At 33.4% G+C, this 5,755-nt stretch overlaps 1 long non-coding RNA gene across 1 annotated transcript; it reads right to left on the bottom strand.

Moving 5' to 3' along the window:
- Positions 1 to 2,532: 2,532 nt before the first annotated feature.
- LOC121467203 lies at positions 2,533 to 3,891 on the bottom strand. The gene is made up of 2 exons (XR_005977342.1): positions 3,121 to 3,891; positions 2,533 to 3,027 (listed from the first exon to the last, which is right to left on the bottom strand). It is a non-coding gene; the product is annotated as an uncharacterized LOC121467203 (long non-coding RNA).
- Positions 3,892 to 5,755: the final 1,864 nt, after the last annotated feature.

Raw genomic sequence — 5,755 nt, 5'->3', positions numbered from 1 at the left:
TAATTTGAACGCAATTTCACTTTTGCTCATATGGAGGATTTATAAGATATAGACTTCCTATTGGCATGATATTTCATATTAATTATGATATATATTAAAAAATACGATTTGAAAAGATTCAGGTCAACAGCTTTTAAAATACGCGAAATTCGGTGAAAAAAATAATTTTTAAACGATTTTTCTAATTTGCGCTTATAGGAGCTATCCGATTGTCACGATTTTTAACCCTAATCATAATATGCCTTAAAAAATGCGATTTGGAAAGATTCAGGTCAACAGCTTGTACACTGCGCGAAATTTGCTGAAAAATTTAATTTGAACGCAATTTCACTTTTGCTCATATGGAGGATTTATAAGATATAGACTTCCTATTGGCATGATATTTCATATTAATTATGATATATATTAAAAAATACGATTTGAAAAGATTCAGGTCAACAGCTTTTAAAATACGCGAAATTCGGTGAAAAAAATAATTTTTAAACGATTTTTCTAATTTGCGCTTATAGGAGCTATCCGATTGTCACGATTTTTAACCCTAATCATAATATGCCTTAAAAAATGCGATTTGGAAAGATTCAGGTCAACAGCTTGTACACTGCGCGAAATTTGCTGAAAAATTTAATTTGAACGCAATTTCACTTTTGCTCATATGGAGGATTTATAAGATATAGACTTCCTATTGGCATGATATTTCATATTAATTATGATATATATTAAAAAAATACGATTTGAAAAGATTCAGGTCAACAGCTTTTAAAATACGCGAAATTCGGTGAAAAAAATAATTTTTAAACGATTTTTCTAATTTGCGCTTATAGGAGCTATCCGATTGTCACGATTTTTAACCCTAATCATAATATGCCTTAAAAAATGCGATTTGGAAAGATTCAGGTCAACAGCTTGTACACTGCGCGAAATTTGCTGAAAAATTTAATTTGAACGCAATTTCACTTTTGCTCATATGGAGGATTTATAAGATATAGACTTCCTATTGGCATGATATTTCATATTAATTATGATATATATTAAAAAATACGATTTGAAAAGATTCAGGTCAACAGCTTTTAAAATACGCGAAATTCGGTGAAAAAAATAATTTTTAAACGATTTTTCTAATTTGCGCTTATAGGAGCTATCCGATTGTCACGATTTTTAACCCTAATCATAATATGCCTTAAAAAATGCGATTTGGAAAGATTCAGGTCAACAGCTTGTACACTGCGCGAAATTTGCTGAAAAATTTAATTTGAACGCAATTTCACTTTTGCTCATATGGAGGATTTATAAGATATAGACTTCCTATTGGCATGATATTTCATATTAATTATGATATATATTAAAAAATACGATTTGAAAAGATTCAGGTCAACAGCTTTTAAAATACGCGAAATTCGGTGAAAAAATAATTTTTAAACGATTTTTCTAATTTGCGCTTATAGGAGCTATCCGATTGTCACGATTTTTAACCCTAATCATAATATGCCTTAAAAAATGCGATTTGGAAAGATTCAGGTCAACAGCTTGTACACTGCGCGAAATTTGCTGAAAAATTTAATTTGAACGCAATTTCACTTTTGCTCATATGGAGGATTTATAAGATATAGACTTCCTATTGGCATGATATTTCATATTAATTATGATATATATTAAAAAATACGATTTGAAAAGATTCAGGTCAACAGCTTTTAAAATACGCGAAATTCGGTGAAAAAAATAATTTTTAAACGATTTTTCTAATTTGCGCTTATAGGAGCTATCCGATTGTCACGATTTTTAACCCTAATCATAATATGCCTTAAAAAATGCGATTTGGAAAGATTCAGGTCAACAGCTTGTACACTGCGCGAAATTTGCTGAAAAATTTAATTTGAACGCAATTTCACTTTTGCTCATATGGAGGATTTATACGATATAGACTTCCTAATGGCATGATATTTCATATTAATTATGATATATATTAAAAAATACGATTTGAAAAGATTCAGGTCAACAGCTTTTAAAATACGCGAAATTCGGTGAAAAAAATAATTTTTTAACGATTTTTCTAATTTGCGCTTATAGGAGCTATCCGATTGTCACGATTTTTAACCCTAATCATAATATGCCTTAAAAAATGCGATTTGGAAAGATTCAGGTCAACAGCTTGTACAAATTTAATTTGAACGCAATTTCACTTTTGCTCATATGGAGGATTTATAGAATAGACTTCCAATGGCATGATTTTTTTTTTTTTTTTTTTTTTTTTTTTTTTTTTTTTTATTTTTACCTTATTAAAATTTTAAAATTGAAATTTATGGGTTTATAAGATATAGACTTCCTATTGACATGATATTTCATATTAATTATGATATATATTAAAAAATACGATTTGAAAAGATTCAGGTCAACAGCTTTTAAAATACGCGAAATTCGGTGAAAAAAATTAACACTGTTAAACAAAGCTCTTAAAGCCTACTATTTCTAAAAGAATATTTCGATAGCGATAAATTGTCGCGTTTAGTCACAGTTCCAAGTATTTTAAAAAACCTGTTAACATACTCAGTATTTATTTTTAAGATATTTTTATGTTACTACTGTTAAAATACTCTTAAAGCCTACTATTGTAAAGGCCTCTGCTAACGCCTCTAAATACTATTTATATATAGCTAACGTTTATAACGAGCTGAAATAAATACTAAGCCACACACCTATTCATATATGCAGAGTGGTCTTACTTGTGATCGTTTCACCGGCACCAAACTGAAAAGAACTGGTCTCCGCTACATCCTTGATTAGCGCCTCCTGCTCTCACGAGTCCTTATCATATCCAGCTGGACCAGCTCCTTCTGCCACTGCTCCCTTGGGGTCAGTGTGCATCCAGTATTCACAGCAAACTCGGTGGCAAATTAGCCAACAACCGACGGTGGACTCTCCTGAAGTTGGCGTCGCTAATCTACAGCTGGCTGTATATGAAATTGCCAACCACATTAATCCGGACTCTCCAGAGGCTTTGAATGAGGCTGACACGTGCTGCAACACACACCCCTAGTACGAGAGGAAAAGACTTGTAAGTTACAGCGTGCAAAAACTCTGAAGATACTTTCTCCCCTGTGGATTGGAAACTGGCTGCTACTTAACTCCGCCGACTCCGCTGGCTGGTACACCTCCATCGACACTGGACGTCTTCCTGTGGATGCGGCAACTCCAAATCCTGTTGGCAGAAAGCCGCGAACAACCTGAAAAGTAAATTTTTATTAGCAAACTTGTAAATTCTAAAAATGTAAACAAACCAGCCATGCTGGCTTTTTTCGATTGTCATGCCGCGATATCGGGTCACTAAGGCCACTATCGATATTCGCGGCAGTGACTCTTGACATCGATACTCAGGCATTTTTGGTCACACCTCACAGTTAACAGTTCCTATAAGAATATTTCGATAGTAATAATTTGTCGCGTTTAGTCATAATTCCATGTATTTAAAACCTGTTAAAACATTCAGCATTTATTTTCTATGTTAACATTGTTAAACAAAGCTCTTAAAGCCTACTATTTCTATAAGAATATTTCGATAGCGATAAATTGTCGCGTTTAGTCACAGTTCCAAGTATTTTAAAAAACCTGTTAACATACTCAGTATTTATTTTTAAGATATTTTTATGTTACTACTATTAAAATACTCTTAAAGCCTACTATTGTAAAGGCCTCTGCTAACGCCTCTAAATACTATTTATATATAGCTAACGTTTATAACGAGCTGAAATAAATACTAAGCCACACACCTATTCATATAGGCAGAGTGGTCTTACTTGTGACCGTTTCACCGGCACCAAACTGAAAAAATTTTGGGGTGTGTTTGAAGAATTGTTTTGTGCCAACTGTTGAAGTCCTCAGTGACTAGGGTGGGTATTTGCGAGTGTCTAGAACGGATTGAAGGTTTTTCAAGGTAAAAGATTTGTTTGGTGCTATACTGAGATAATTCTGAATTTAATCTTGGAGTTTAATTCTGTGCTGACTGAGTCAAAGTCGTCACTCGGGGGTTATTTCTCGAGCTTGTAGAGAATTGTGTGTCAGGAGAGCTACGCCATCGTGGGATGTACATGCATATTTTGAAGTAAGGGTATAGTTGATAGGTACGGGTATATAATATAATTGATGTATTTTATGTGAGTTTCTTGTAGGGAAATTATGTGAGATGTGTGCTTTCAATAATTGATTGTAGTTCGCAGTAGTTGTTTAGGTATCTGTTTAATTTTGATAGTCTTTAATTTTGATTGTTTAATTTTGATAGTCATTTTAAAAGATGTTTGTTACATGCCGGGTTTGTTTAAGTGGTTGATTGCGTACTTGTTTTAAAGAATTCGTTAGAATAGCAATAATTTATTTAGTTTTTATTTTGTTAAGCTTTTTATTTCTTCTGAGTTCATTAAGGCCCTAATCTTAGATCTAGTTTGAATAAAATTATATTGACTATCATTGTTTCTTTTTAGTTTTATTTTCTCTCTCTCTTCGATAGGTTTTTAGGATAATCAAAAGACTTCGAATTGGACTTAACACTAGCATTTCTTCTTCTTCATAATGTATTTTTTTCCGGTCTTTGCTTGTTGTGGGCTGTTTGATGTTTGTTGGTTATTAGGGTTTGGCTAGTGGGGTCTTCTAGTGGTTGTGGTTTTGACTTGTTCTGGCCCCTGATGAATAAAGAGCGCCGTCGTGCTGGTGTCTGTCTTTGTAGATAGACCTGCTTTTTGGTTGTTGGCTTTTATTAGCACTTTTATAGCTTGGATTTCTTGATAAATCACAAATACTGTGTTCATAGGGGTGATCGCTCTTTGGGTATTAGTTGTCTAGGCATTTGATGCAGCTTGGATTTTCTTTACATTTTTCTACGAGGCCTGTATTAATATGGGGTGTGCGACTATGCGACTAATCATGATAATGATCTTTTACAGAAAATAGCAATGTGTCCAATACGCCAACAATTGAAGAAGCGCCTTGGTGGAGGAATATAAAGTCGAACTTTAACTCTTTCGTAACCAATGTTTATATTTTCTGGTAGACTAAGTAACGAGTTTGAAAGAATAATTAATCCAGTTTCAGATTTACCCAAAATGAGCTTTGTAATCTTCTTTACTTCGATTACGTGTTGTGATTTTAGGTTTTCCAAGAGAAATCTTGGAATCTCTTCAAATCCCCTCAAGTCATTGCATTGTTTGATTTTTTAACTACTTATTCTTCGCTGTTTGACCAACGAGAATAGGTTGCTTTATGTTCTGATCTGATAAGTGTTCTATTAATAGACACGAGTAAGACACGAGGAGGTTCACTTCGGGGATTTGGACGATTCTGCTTTGAGGTACTTAAGAAAGAAACAACCGTTCCTATTCTTTGCCTATTTAACAAAAAATTTAAAATTTATTATTAAATCACTTTGGACTGCAGGACATATACTGACGATGAGCACCGGTAAGTGAGCGCAAGGAGACTACTGTATATAGCCGCAACATTCGAAGTCAGCTAATAATAGTCTGATTTGAAATCAATCAAAAGGTATCACTTTTAAAAGAGTTTGTGCATACTAAGGGTTTTAGAAAGTCATTTGGTTTCGGAGAAATGGGGGTAAAAGTGCAAACAAATTGTTTGTCTTTTCCTGGAGCTGTTAGGCAAATGGTTATGGCATGGTTGTATTCTGGTAATAAATATGCGCCCAATGACACCAAAATTGTCTTGTTCCGATACTCCGTTAAAAAGTTATTCAATAAACAAAATATAAACAGCA

The sequence above is a fragment of the Drosophila elegans genome, unplaced genomic scaffold (genome assembly GCF_018152505.1).
Source record: "Drosophila elegans isolate 14027-0461.03 unplaced genomic scaffold, ASM1815250v1 contig_241, whole genome shotgun sequence".
NCBI classification, from domain to species: domain Eukaryota; kingdom Metazoa; phylum Arthropoda; class Insecta; order Diptera; family Drosophilidae; genus Drosophila; species Drosophila elegans.
This window is presented reverse-complemented; position numbering and strand designations above follow the sequence as displayed.